Below are 14,487 nucleotides of genomic sequence, written 5' to 3' on the forward strand. Positions count from 1 at the left end.
TCTCAGTGCCCTCTATCAGAATCCAGAGTTTCGAGAAGATTGGGGATACTTCATTTTTCGCCCAAAAAAAAAAACGTAAGGGGTAACACTGTCGTTTTTTTTTCGGGTCGAAATTTTGAGTTTCGATATCTCAGCTCTGGAAGGGTCTAGAGCCTCCATTTTTGCACTCAGGTCTAAGTCTCAGTGCCCTCTATCAGAATCCAGAGTTTCGAGAAGATTGGGGATACTTCATTTTTCGCCCAAAAAAAAAAAACGTAAGGGGTAACACTGTCGTTTTTTTTTCGGGTCGAAATTTTGAGTTTCGATATCTCAGCTCTGGAAGGGTCTAGAGCCTCCATTTTTGCACTCAGGTGTAAGTCTCAGTGCCCTCTATCAGAATCCAGAGTTTCGAGAAGATTGGGGATACTTAATTTTTCGCCCAAAAAAAAAAAACGTAAGGGGTAACACTGTCGTTTTTTTTTCGGGTCGAAATTTTGAGTTTCGATATCTCAGCTCTGGAAGGGTCTAGAGCCTCCATTTTTGCACTCAGGTGTAAGTCTCAGTGCCCTCTATCAGAATCCAGAGTTTCGAGAAGATTGGGGATACTTCATTTTTCGCCCAAAAAAAAAAAACGTAAGGGGTAACACTGTCGTTTTTTTTTCGGGTCGAAATTTTGAGTTTCGATATCTCAGCTCTGGAAGGGTCTAGAGCCTCCATTTTTGCACTCAGGTGTAAGTCTCAGTGCCCTCTATCAGAATCCAGAGTTTCGAGAAGATTGGGGATACTTCATTTTTCGCCCCAAAAAAAAAAACGTAAGGGGTAACACTGTCGTTTTTTTTTCGGGTAGAAATTTTGAGTTTCGATATCTCAGCTCTGGAAGGGTCTAGAGCCTCCATTTTTGCACTCAGGTGTAAGTCTCAGTGCCCTCTATCAGAATCCAGAGTTTCGAGAAGATTGGGGATACAAAATTTTTCGCCCAAAAAAAAAAAACGTAAGGGGTAACACTGTCGTTTTTTTTTCGGGTCGAAATTTTGAGTTTCGATATCTCAGCTCTGGAAGGGTCTAGAGCCTCCATTTTTGCACTCAGGTGTAAGTCTCAGTGCCCTCTATCAGAATCCAGAGTTTCGAGAAGATTGGGGATACTTCATTTTTCGCCCAAAAAAAAAAAACGTAAGGGGTAACACTGTCGTTTTTTTTTCGGGTCGAAATTTTGAGTTTCGATATCTCAGCTCTGGAAGGGTCTAGAGCCTCCATTTTTGCACTCAGGTGTAAGTCTCAGTGCCCTCTATCAGAATCCAGAGTTTCGAGAAGATTGGGGATACTTCATTTTTCGCCCAAAAAAAAAAACGTAAGGGGTAACACTGTCGTTTTTTTTTCGGGTCGAAATTTTGAGTTTCGATATCTCAGCTCTGGAAGGGTCTAGAGCCTCCATTTTTGCACTCAGGTGTAAGTCTCAGTGCCCTCTATCAGAATCCAGAGTTTCGAGGAGATTGGGGATACTTAATTTTTCGCCCAAAAAAAAAAAACGTAAGGGGTAACACTGTCGTTTTTTTTTCGGGTCGAAATTTTGAGTTTCGATATCTCAGCTCTGGAAGGGTCTAGAGCCTCCATTTTTGCACTCAGGTGTAAGTCTCAGTGCCCTCTATCAGAATCCAGAGTTTCGAGAAGATTGGGGATACTTCATTTTTCGCCCAAAAAAAAAAACGTAAGGGGTAACACTGTCGTTTTTTTTTCGGGTCGAAATTTTGAGTTTCGATATCTCAGCTCTGGAAGGGTCTAGAGCCTCCATTTTTGCACTCAGGTGTAAGTCTCAGTGCCCTCTATCAGAATCCAGAGTTTCGAGAAGATTGGGGATACTTCATTTTTCGCCCAAAAAAAAAAAACGTAAGGGGTAACACTGTCGTTTTTTTTTCGGGTCGAAATTTTGAGTTTCGATATCTCAGCTCTGGAAGGGTCTAGAGCCTCCATTTTTGCACTCAGGTGTAAGTCTCAGTGCCCTCTATCAGAATCCAGAGTTTCGAGAAGATTGGGGATACTTCATTTTTCGCCCAAAAAAAAAAACGTAAGGGGTAACACTGTCGTTTTTTTTTCGGGTCGAAATTTTGAGTTTCGATATCTCAGCTCTGGAAGGGTCTAGAGCCTCCATTTTTGCACTCAGGTGTAAGTCTCAGTGCCCTCTATCAGAATCCAGAGTTTCGAGGAGATTGGGGATACTTAATTTTTCGCCCAAAAAAAAAAAACGTAAGGGGTAACACTGTCGTTTTTTTTTCGGGTCGAAATTTTGAGTTTCGATATCTCAGCTCTGGAAGGGTCTAGAGCCTCCATTTTTGCACTCAGGTGTAAGTCTCAGTGCCCTCTATCAGAATCCAGAGTTTCGAGAAGATTGGGGATACTTCATTTTTCGCCCAAAAAAAAAAACGTAAGGGGTAACACTGTCGTTTTTTTTTCGGGTCGAAATTTTGAGTTTCGATATCTCAGCTCTGGAAGGGTCTAGAGCCTCCATTTTTGCACTCAGGTGTAAGTCTCAGTGCCCTCTATCAGAATCCAGAGTTTCGAGAAGATTGGGGATACTTCATTTTTCGCCCAAAAAAAAAAAACGTAAGGGGTAACACTGTCGTTTTTTTTTCGGGTCGAAATTTTGAGTTTCGATATCTCAGCTCTGGAAGGGTCTAGAGCCTCCATTTTTGCACTCAGGTGTAAGTCTCAGTGCCCTCTATCAGAATCCAGAGTTTCGAGAAGATTGGGGATACTTAATTTTTCGCCCAAAAAAAAAAAACGTAAGGGGTAACACTGTCGTTTTTTTTTCGGGTCGAAATTTTGAGTTTCGATATCTCAGCTCTGGAAGGGTCTAGAGCCTCCATTTTTGCACTCAGGTGTAAGTCTCAGTGCCCTCTATCAGAATCCAGAGTTTCGAGAAGATTGGGGATACTTCATTTTTCGCCCAAAAAAAAAAAACGTAAGGGGTAACACTGTCGTTTTTTTTTCGGGTCGAAATTTTGAGTTTCGATATCTCAGCTCTGGAAGGGTCTAGAGCCTCCATTTTTGCACTCAGGTGTAAGTCTCAGTGCCCTCTATCAGAATCCAGAGTTTCGAGAAGATTGGGGATACTTCATTTTTCGCCCAAAAAAAAAAAACGTAAGGGGTAACACTGTCGTTTTTTTTTCGGGTCGAAATTTTGAGTTTCGATATCTCAGCTCTGGAAGGGTCTAGAGCCTCCATTTTTGCACTCAGGTGTAAGTCTCAGTGCCCTCTATCAGAAGCCAGAGTTTCGAGAAGATTGGGGATACTTCATTTTTCGCCCAAAAAAAAAAAACGTAAGGGGTAACACTGTCGTTTTTTTTTCGGGTAGAAATTTTGAGTTTCGATATCTCAGCTCTGGAAGGGTCTAGAGCCTCCATTTTTGCACTCAGGTGTAAGTCTCAGTGCCCTCTATCAGAATCCAGAGTTTCGAGAAGATTGGGGATACTTCATTTTTCGCCCAAAAAAAAAAAACGTAAGGGGTAACACTGTCGTTTTTTTTTCGGGTAGAAATTTTGAGTTTCGATATCTCAGCTCTGGAAGGGTCTAGAGCCTCCATTTTTGCACTCAGGTGTAAGTCTCAGTGCCCTCTATCAGAATCCAGAGTTTCGAGAAGATTGGGGATACTTCATTTTTCGCCCAAAAAAAAAAAACGTAAGGGGTAACACTGTCGTTTTTTTTTCGGGTCGAAATTTTGAGTTTCGATATCTCAGCTCTGGAAGGGTCTAGAGCCTCCATTTTTGCACTCAGGTGTAAGTCTCAGTGCCCTCTATCAGAATCCAGAGTTTCGAGAAGATTGGGGATACTTCATTTTTCGCCCAAAAAAAAAAAACGTAAGGGGTAACACTGTCGTTTTTTTTTCGGGTCGAAATTTTGAGTTTCGATATCTCAGCTCTGGAAGGGTCTAGAGCCTCCATTTTTGCACTCAGGTGTAAGTCTCAGTGCCCTCTATCAGAATCCAGAGTTTCGAGAAGATTGGGGATACTTCATTTTTCGCCCAAAAAAAAAAAACGTAAGGGGTAACACTGTCGTTTTTTTTTCGGGTCGAAATTTTGAGTTTCGATATCTCAGCTCTGGAAGGGTCTAGAGCCTCCATTTTTGCACTCAGGTGTAAGTCTCAGTGCCCTCTATCAGAATCCAGAGTTTCGAGAAGATTGGGGATACTTCATTTTTCGCCCAAAAAAAAAAAACGTAAGGGGTAACACTGTCGTTTTTTTTTCGGGTAGAAATTTTGAGTTTCGATATCTCAGCTCTGGAAGGGTCTAGAGCCTCCATTTTTGCACTCAGGTGTAAGTCTCAGTGCCCTCTATCAGAATCCAGAGTTTCGAGAAGATTGGGGATACTTAATTTTTCGCCCAAAAAAAAAAAACGTAAGGGGTAACACTGTCGTTTTTTTTCGGGTCAAAATTTTGAGTTTCGATATCTCAGCTCTGGAAGGGTCTAGAGCCTCCATTTTTGCACTCAGGTGTAAGTCTCAGTGCCCTCTATCAGAATCCAGAGTTTCGAGAAGATTGGGGATACTTCATTTTTCGCCCAAAAAAAAAAAACGTAAGGGGTAACACTGTCGTTTTTTTTTCGGGTCGAAATTTTGAGTTTCGATATCTCAGCTCTGGAAGGGTCTAGAGCCTCCATTTTTGCACTCAGGTCTAAGTCTCAGTGCCCTCTATCAGAATCCAGAGTTTCGAGAAGATTGGGGATACTTCATTTTTCGCCCAAAAAAAAAAAACGTAAGGGGTAACACTGTCGTTTTTTTTTCGGGTCGAAATTTTGAGTTTCGATATCTCAGCTCTGGAAGGGTCTAGAGCCTCCATTTTTGCACTCAGGTGTAAGTCTCAGTGCCCTCTATCAGAATCCAGAGTTTCGAGAAGATTGGGGATACTTAATTTTTCGCCCAAAAAAAAAAAACGTAAGGGGTAACACTGTCGTTTTTTTTTCGGGTCGAAATTTTGAGTTTCGATATCTCAGCTCTGGAAGGGTCTAGAGCCTCCATTTTTGCACTCAGGTGTAAGTCTCAGTGCCCTCTATCAGAATCCAGAGTTTCGAGAAGATTGGGGATACTTCATTTTTCGCCCAAAAAAAAAAAACGTAAGGGGTAACACTGTCGTTTTTTTTTCGGGTCGAAATTTTGAGTTTCGATATCTCAGCTCTGGAAGGGTCTAGAGCCTCCATTTTTGCACTCAGGTGTAAGTCTCAGTGCCCTCTATCAGAATCCAGAGTTTCGAGAAGATTGGGGATACTTCATTTTTCGCCCCAAAAAAAAAAACGTAAGGGGTAACACTGTCGTTTTTTTTTCGGGTAGAAATTTTGAGTTTCGATATCTCAGCTCTGGAAGGGTCTAGAGCCTCCATTTTTGCACTCAGGTGTAAGTCTCAGTGCCCTCTATCAGAATCCAGAGTTTCGAGAAGATTGGGGATACAAAATTTTTCGCCCAAAAAAAAAAAACGTAAGGGGTAACACTGTCGTTTTTTTTTCGGGTCGAAATTTTGAGTTTCGATATCTCAGCTCTGGAAGGGTCTAGAGCCTCCATTTTTGCACTCAGGTGTAAGTCTCAGTGCCCTCTATCAGAATCCAGAGTTTCGAGAAGATTGGGGATACTTCATTTTTCGCCCAAAAAAAAAAAACGTAAGGGGTAACACTGTCGTTTTTTTTTCGGGTCGAAATTTTGAGTTTCGATATCTCAGCTCTGGAAGGGTCTAGAGCCTCCATTTTTGCACTCAGGTGTAAGTCTCAGTGCCCTCTATCAGAATCCAGAGTTTCGAGAAGATTGGGGATACAAAATTTTTCGCCCAAAAAAAAAAAACGTAAGGGGTAACACTGTCGTTTTTTTTTTCGGGTCGAAATTTTGAGTTTCGATATCTCAGCTCTGGAAGGGTCTAGAGCCTCCATTTTTGCACTCAGGTGTAAGTCTCAGTGCCCTCTATCAGAATCCAGAGTTTCGAGAAGATTGGGGATACTTCATTTTTCGCCCAAAAAAAAAAAACGTAAGGGGTAACACTGTCGTTTTTTTTTCGGGTCGAAATTTTGAGTTTCGATATCTCAGCTCTGGAAGGGTCTAGAGCCTCCATTTTTGCACTCAGGTGTAAGTCTCAGTGCCCTCTATCAGAATCCAGAGTTTCGAGAAGATTGGGGATACTTCATTTTTCGCCCAAAAAAAAAAACGTAAGGGGTAACACTGTCGTTTTTTTTTCGGGTCGAAATTTTGAGTTTCGATATCTCAGCTCTGGAAGGGTCTAGAGCCTCCATTTTTGCACTCAGGTGTAAGTCTCAGTGCCCTCTATCAGAATCCAGAGTTTCGAGGAGATTGGGGATACTTCATTTTTCGCCCAAAAAAAAAAAACGTAAGGGGTAACACTGTCGTTTTTTTTTCGGGTCGAAATTTTGAGTTTCGATATCTCAGCTCTGGAAGGGTCTAGAGCCTCCATTTTTGCACTCAGGTGTAAGTCTCAGTGCCCTCTATCAGAATCCAGAGTTTCGAGAAGATTGGGGATACTTCATTTTTCGCCCAAAAAAAAAAACGTAAGGGGTAACACTGTCGTTTTTTTTTCGGGTCGAAATTTTGAGTTTCGATATCTCAGCTCTGGAAGGGTCTAGAGCCTCCATTTTTGCACTCAGGTGTAAGTCTCAGTGCCCTCTATCAGAATCCAGAGTTTCGAGAAGATTGGGGATACTTCATTTTTCGCCCAAAAAAAAAAACGTAAGGGGTAACACTGTCGTTTTTTTTTCGGGTCGAAATTTTGAGTTTCGATATCTCAGCTCTGGAAGGGTCTAGAGCCTCCATTTTTGCACTCAGGTGTAAGTCTCAGTGCCCTCTATCAGAATCCAGAGTTTCGAGAAGATTGGGGATACTTCATTTTTCGCCCAAAAAAAAAAAACGTAAGGGGTAACACTGTCGTTTTTTTTTCGGGTCGAAATTTTGAGTTTCGATATCTCAGCTCTGGAAGGGTCTAGAGCCTCCATTTTTGCACTCAGGTGTAAGTCTCAGTGCCCTCTATCAGAATCCAGAGTTTCGAGAAGATTGGGGATACTTCATTTTTCGCCCAAAAAAAAAAAACGTAAGGGGTAACACTGTCGTTTTTTTTTCGGGTCGAAATTTTGAGTTTCGATATCTCAGCTCTGGAAGGGTCTAGAGCCTCCATTTTTGCACTCAGGTGTAAGTCTCAGTGCCCTCTATCAGAATCCAGAGTTTCGAGAAGATTGGGGATACTTCATTTTTCGCCCAAAAAAAAAAACGTAAGGGGTAACACTGTCGTTTTTTTTTCGGGTCGAAATTTTGAGTTTCGATATCTCAGCTCTGGAAGGGTCTAGAGCCTCCATTTTTGCACTCAGGTGTAAGTCTCAGTGCCCTCTATCAGAATCCAGAGTTTCGAGAAGATTGGGGATACTTCATTTTTCGCCCAAAAAAAAAAAAACGTAAGGGGTAACACTGTCGTTTTTTTTTCGGGTCGAAATTTTGAGTTTCGATATCTCAGCTCTGGAAGGGTCTAGAGCCTCCATTTTTGCACTCAGGTGTAAGTCTCAGTGCCCTCTATCAGAATCCAGAGTTTCGAGAAGATTGGGGATACTTCATTTTTCGCCCAAAAAAAAAAAACGTAAGGGGTAACACTGTCGTTTTTTTTTCGGGTAGAAATTTTGAGTTTCGATATCTCAGCTCTGGAAGGGTCTAGAGCCTCCATTTTTGCACTCAGGTGTAAGTCTCAGTGCCCTCTATCAGAATCCAGAGTTTCGAGAAGATTGGGGATACTTAATTTTTCGCCCAAAAAAAAAAAACGTAAGGGGTAACACTGTCGTTTTTTTTTCGGGTCGAAATTTTGAGTTTCGATATCTCAGCTCTGGAAGGGTCTAGAGCCTCCATTTTTGCACTCAGGTGTAAGTCTCAGTGCCCTCTATCAGAATCCAGAGTTTCGAGGAGATTGGGGATACTTAATTTTTCGCCCAAAAAAAAAAACGTAAGGGGTAACACTGTCGTTTTTTTTTCGGGTCGAAATTTTGAGTTTCGATATCTCAGCTCTGGAAGGGTCTAGAGCCTCCATTTTTGCACTCAGGTGTAAGTCTCAGTGCCCTCTATCAGAATCCAGAGTTTCGAGAAGATTGGGGATACTTCATTTTTCGCCCAAAAAAAAAAAACGTAAGGGGTAACACTGTCGTTTTTTTTTCGGGTCGAAATTTTGAGTTTCGATATCTCAGCTCTGGAAGGGTCTAGAGCCTCCATTTTTGCACTCAGGTGTAAGTCTCAGTGCCCTCTATCAGAATCCAGAGTTTCGAGAAGATTGGGGATACTTCATTTTTCGCCCAAAAAAAAAAAACGTAAGGGGTAACACTGTCGTTTTTTTTTCGGGTAGAAATTTTGAGTTTCGATATCTCAGCTCTGGAAGGGTCTAGAGCCTCCATTTTTGCACTCAGGTGTAAGTCTCAGTGCCCTCTATCAGAATCCAGAGTTTCGAGAAGATTGGGGATACTTCATTTTTCGCCCAAAAAAAAAACGTAAGGGGTAACACTGTCGTTTTTTTTTCGGGTCGAAATTTTGAGTTTCGATATCTCAGCTCTGGAAGGGTCTAGAGCCTCCATTTTTGCACTCAGGTGTAAGTCTCAGTGCCCTCTATCAGAATCCAGAGTTTCGAGGAGATTGGGGATACTTAATTTTTCGCCCAAAAAAAAAAAACGTAAGGGGTAACACTGTCGTTTTTTTTTCGGGTCGAAATTTTGAGTTTCGATATCTCAGCTCTGGAAGGGTCTAGAGCCTCCATTTTTGCACTCAGGTGTAAGTCTCAGTGCCCTCTATCAGAATCCAGAGTTTCGAGAAGATTGGGGATACTTCATTTTTCGCCCAAAAAAAAAAACGTAAGGGGTAACACTGTCGTTTTTTTTTCGGGTAGAAATTTTGAGTTTCGATATCTCAGCTCTGGAAGGGTCTAGAGCCTCCATTTTTGCACTCAGGTGTAAGTCTCAGTGCCCTCTATCAGAATCCAGAGTTTCGAGAAGATTGGGGATACTTCATTTTTCGCCCAAAAAAAAAAAACGTAAGGGGTAACACTGTCGTTTTTTTTTCGGGTCGAAATTTTGAGTTTCGATATCTCAGCTCTGGAAGGGTCTAGAGCCTCCATTTTTGCACTCGGGTGTAAGTCTCAGTGCCCTCTATCAGAATCCAGAGTTTCGAGAAGATTGGGGATACTTCATTTTTCGCCCAAAAAAAAAAACGTAAGGGGTAACACTGTCGTTTTTTTTTCGGGTCGAAATTTTGAGTTTCGATATCTCAGCTCTGGAAGGGTCTAGAGCCTCCATTTTTGCACTCAGGTGTAAGTCTCAGTGCCCTCTATCAGAATCCAGAGTTTCGAGAAGATTGGGGATACTTCATTTTTCGCCCAAAAAAAAAAAACGTAAGGGGTAACACTGTCGTTTTTTTTTCGGGTAGAAATTTTGAGTTTCGATATCTCAGCTCTGGAAGGGTCTAGAGCCTCCATTTTTGCACTCAGGTGTAAGTCTCAGTGCCCTCTATCAGAATCCAGAGTTTCGAGAAGATTGGGGATACAAAATTTTTCGCCCAAAAAAAAAAAACGTAAGGGGTAACACTGTCGTTTTTTTTTCGGGTCGAAATTTTGAGTTTCGATATCTCAGCTCTGGAAGGGTCTAGAGCCTCCATTTTTGCACTCAGGTGTAAGTCTCAGTGCCCTCTATCAGAATCCAGAGTTTCGAGAAGATTGGGGATACTTCATTTTTCGCCCAAAAAAAAAAAACGTAAGGGGTAACACTGTCGTTTTTTTTTCGGGTCGAAATTTTGAGTTTCGATATCTCAGCTCTGGAAGGGTCTAGAGCCTCCATTTTTGCACTCAGGTGTAAGTCTCAGTGCCCTCTATCAGAATCCAGAGTTTCGAGAAGATTGGGGATACTTCATTTTTCGCCCAAAAAAAAAAAACGTAAGGGGTAACACTGTCGTTTTTTTTTCGGGTCGAAATTTTGAGTTTCGATATCTCAGCTCTGGAAGGGTCTAGAGCCTCCATTTTTGCACTCAGGTGTAAGTCTCAGTGCCCTCTATCAGAATCCAGAGTTTCGAGAAGATTGGGGATACTTCATTTTTCGCCCAAAAAAAAAAAACGTAAGGGGTAACACTGTCGTTTTTTTTTCGGGTCGAAATTTTGAGTTTCGATATCTCAGCTCTGGAAGGGTCTAGAGCCTCCATTTTTGCACTCAGGTGTAAGTCTCAGTGCCCTCTATCAGAATCCAGAGTTTCGAGAAGATTGGGGATACTTCATTTTTCGCCCAAAAAAAAAAAACGTAAGGGGTAACACTGTCGTTTTTTTTTCGGGTCGAAATTTTGAGTTTCGATATCTCAGCTCTGGAAGGGTCTAGAGCCTCCATTTTTGCACTCAGGTGTAAGTCTCAGTGCCCTCTATCAGAATCCAGAGTTTCGAGAAGATTGGGGATACTTCATTTTTCGCCCAAAAAAAAAAAACGTAAGGGGTAACACTGTCGTTTTTTTTTCGGGTCGAAATTTTGAGTTTCGATATCTCAGCTCTGGAAGGGTCTAGAGCCTCCATTTTTGCACTCAGGTGTAAGTCTCAGTGCCCTCTATCAGAATCCAGAGTTTCGAGGAGATTGGGGATACTTAATTTTTCGCCAAAAAAAAAAAACGTAAGGGGTAACACTGTCGTTTTTTTTTCGGGTCGAAATTTTGAGTTTCGATATCTCAGCTCTGGAAGGGTCTAGAGCCTCCATTTTTGCACTCAGGTGTAAGTCTCAGTGCCCTCTATCAGAATCCAGAGTTTCGAGAAGATTGGGGATACTTCATTTTTCGCCCAAAAAAAAAAACGTAAGGGGTAACACTGTCGTTTTTTTTTCGGGTCGAAATTTTGAGTTTCGATATCTCAGCTCTGGAAGGGTCTAGAGCCTCCATTTTTGCACTCAGGTGTAAGTCTCAGTGCCCTCTATCAGAATCCAGAGTTTCGAGAAGATTGGGGATACTTAATTTTTCGCCCAAAAAAAAAAAACGTAAGGGGTAACACTGTCGTTTTTTTTTCGGGTCGAAATTTTGAGTTTCGATATCTCAGCTCTGGAAGGGTCTAGAGCCTCCATTTTTGCACTCAGGTGTAAGTCTCAGTGCCCTCTATCAGAATCCAGAGTTTCGAGAAGATTGGGGATACTTAATTTTTCGCCCAAAAAAAAAAAACGTAAGGGTTTCAGAATCCAGAGTTTCGAGAAGATTGGGGATACTTAATTTTTCGCCCAAAAAAAAAAAACGTAAGGGGTAACACTGTCGTTTTTTTTTCGGGTCGAAATTTTGAGTTTCGATATCTCAGCTCTGGAAGGGTCTAGAGCCTCCATTTTTGCACTCAGGTGTAAGTCTCAGTGCCCTCTATCAGAATCCAGAGTTTCGAGAAGATTGGGGATACTTCATTTTTCGCCCAAAAAAAAAAAACGTAAGGGGTAACACTGTCGTTTTTTTTTGGGGTCGAAATTTTGAGTTTCGATATCTCAGCTCTGGAAGGGTCTAGAGCCTCCATTTTTGCACTCAGGTGTAAGTCTCAGTGCCCTCTATCAGAATCCAGAGTTTCGAGAAGATTGGGGATACTTCATTTTTCGCCCAAAAAAAAAAAACGTAAGGGGTAACACTGTCGTTTTTTTTTCGGTTAGAAATTTTGAGTTTCGATATCTCAGCTCTGGAAGGGTCTAGAGCCTCCATTTTTGCACTCAGGTGTAAGTCTCAGTGCCCTCTATCAGAATCCAGAGTTTCGAGAAGATTGGGGATACTTCATTTTTCGCCCAAAAAAAAAAACGTAAGGGGTAACACTGTCGTTTTTTTTTCGGGTCGAAATTTTGAGTTTCGATATCTCAGCTCTGGAAGGGTCTAGAGCCTCCATTTTTGCACTCAGGTGTAAGTCTCAGTGCCCTCTATCAGAATCCAGAGTTTCGAGAAGATTGGGGATACTTCATTTTTCGCCCAAAAAAAAAAAACGTAAGGGGTAACACTGTCGTTTTTTTTTTGGGTCGAAATTTTGAGTTTCGATATCTCAGCTCTGGAAGGGTCTAGAGCCTCCATTTTTGCACTCAGGTGTAAGTCTCAGTGCCCTCTATCAGAATCCAGAGTTTCGAGAAGATTGGGGATACAAAATTTTTCGCCCAAAAAAAAAAAACGTAAGGGGTAACACTGTCGTTTTTTTTTCGGGTAGAAATTTTGAGTTTCGATATCTCAGCTCTGGAAGGGTCTAGAGCCTCCATTTTTGCACTCAGGTGTAAGTCTCAGTGCCCTCTATCAGAATCCAGAGTTTCGAGAAGATTGGGGATACTTCATTTTTCGCCCAAAAAAAAAAACGTAAGGGGTAACACTGTCGTTTTTTTTTCGGGTCGAAATTTTGAGTTTCGATATCTCAGCTCTGGAAGGGTCTAGAGCCTCCATTTTTGCACTCAGGTGTAAGTCTCAGTGCCCTCTATCAGAATCCAGAGTTTCGAGGAGATTGGGGATACTTAATTTTTCGCCCAAAAAAAAAAAACGTAAGGGGTAACACTGTCGTTTTTTTTTCGGGTCGAAATTTTGAGTTTCGATATCTCAGCTCTGGAAGGGTCTAGAGCCTCCATTTTTGCACTCAGGTGTAAGTCTCAGTGCCCTCTATCAGAATCCTGAGTTTCGAGAAGATTGGGGATACTTCATTTTTCGCCAAAAAAAAAAAACGTAAGGGGTAACACTGTCGTTTTTTTCGGGTCGAAATTTTGAGTTTCGATATCTCAGCTCTGGAAGGGTCTAGAGCCTCCATTTTTGCACTCAGGTGTAAGTCTCAGTGCCCTCTATCAGAATCCAGAGTTTCGAGAAGATTGGGGATACTTCATTTTTCGCCCAAAAAAAAAAAACGTAAGGGGTAACACTGTCGTTTTTTTTTCGGGTCGAAATTTTGAGTTTCGATATCTCAGCTCTGGAAGGGTCTAGAGCCTCCATTTTTGCACTCAGGTGTAAGTCTCAGTGCCCTCTATCAGAATCCAGAGTTTCGAGAAGATTGGGGATACTTAATTTTTCGCCCAAAAAAAAAAAACGTAAGGGGTAACACTGTCGTTTTTTTTTCGGGTCGAAATTTTGAGTTTCGATATCTCAGCTCTGGAAGGGTCTAGAGCCTCCATTTTTGCACTCAGGTGTAAGTCTCAGTGCCCTCTATCAGAATCCAGAGTTTCGAGAAGATTGGGGATACTTAATTTTTCGCCCAAAAAAAAAAAACGTAAGGGTTTCAGAATCCAGAGTTTCGAGAAGATTGGGGATACTTAATTTTTCGCCCAAAAAAAAAAAACGTAAGGGGTAACACTGTCGTTTTTTTTTCGGGTCGAAATTTTGAGTTTCGATATCTCAGCTCTGGAAGGGTCTAGAGCCTCCATTTTTGCACTCAGGTGTAAGTCTCAGTGCCCTCTATCAGAATCCAGAGTTTCGAGAAGATTGGGGATACTTCATTTTTCGCCCAAAAAAAAAAAACGTAAGGGGTAACACTGTCGTTTTTTTTTTGGGTCGAAATTTTGAGTTTCGATATCTCAGCTCTGGAAGGGTCTAGAGCCTCCATTTTTGCACTCAGGTGTAAGTCTCAGTGCCCTCTATCAGAATCCAGAGTTTCGAGAAGATTGGGGATACTTCATTTTTCGCCCAAAAAAAAAAAACGTAAGGGGTAACACTGTCGTTTTTTTTTCGGTTAGAAATTTTGAGTTTCGATATCTCAGCTCTGGAAGGGTCTAGAGCCTCCATTTTTGCACTCAGGTGTAAGTCTCAGTGCCCTCTATCAGAATCCAGAGTTTCGAGAAGATTGGGGATACTTCATTTTTCGCCCAAAAAAAAAAAACGTAAGGGGTAACACTGTCGTTTTTTTTTTGGGTCGAAATTTTGAGTTTCGATATCTCAGCTCTGGAAGGGTCTAGAGCCTCCATTTTTGCACTCAGGTGTAAGTCTCAGTGCCCTCTATCAGAATCCAGAGTTTCGAGGAGATTGGGGATACTTAATTTTTCGCCCAAAAAAAAAAACCGTAAGGGGTAACACTGTCGTTTTTTTTTCGGGTCGAAATTTTGAGTTTCGATATCTCAGCTCTGGAAGGGTCTAGAGCCTCCATTTTTGCACTCAGGTGTAAGTCTCAGTGCCCTCTATCAGAATCCAGAGTTTCGAGAAGATTGGGGATACTTCATTTTTCGCCCAAAAAAAAAAACGTAAGGGGTAACACTGTCGTTTTTTTTTCGGGTCGACATTTTGAGTTTCGATATCTCAGCTCTGGAAGGGTCTAGAGCCTCCATTTTTGCACTCAGGTGTAAGTCTCAGTGCCCTCTATCAGAATCCAGAGTTTCGAGAAGATTGGGGATACTTCATTTTTCGCCCAAAAAAAAAAAACGTAAGGGGTAACACTGTCGTTTTTTTTTCGGGTCGAAATTTTGAGTTTCGATATCTCAGCTCTGGAAGGGTCTAGAGCCTCCATTTTTGCACTCAGGTGTAAGTCTCAGTGCCCTCTATCAGAATCCAGAGTTTCGAGAAGATTGGGGATA

General features: G+C 41.7%; 1 protein-coding gene across 1 annotated transcript in view; it reads right to left on the reverse strand.

Moving 5' to 3' along the window:
- plcl2 (phospholipase C like 2) overlaps nucleotides 1-14,487 on the reverse strand; it is a 118,673-nt gene that overhangs the window by 46,684 nt on the left and 57,502 nt on the right. The gene's annotated exons all lie outside the window — the stretch shown is intronic.

This window comes from Pimephales promelas, chromosome 12 (genome assembly GCF_988280905.1).
Source record: "Pimephales promelas chromosome 12, fPimPro1.hap1.1, whole genome shotgun sequence".
NCBI lineage: Eukaryota > Metazoa > Chordata > Actinopteri > Cypriniformes > Leuciscidae > Pimephales > Pimephales promelas.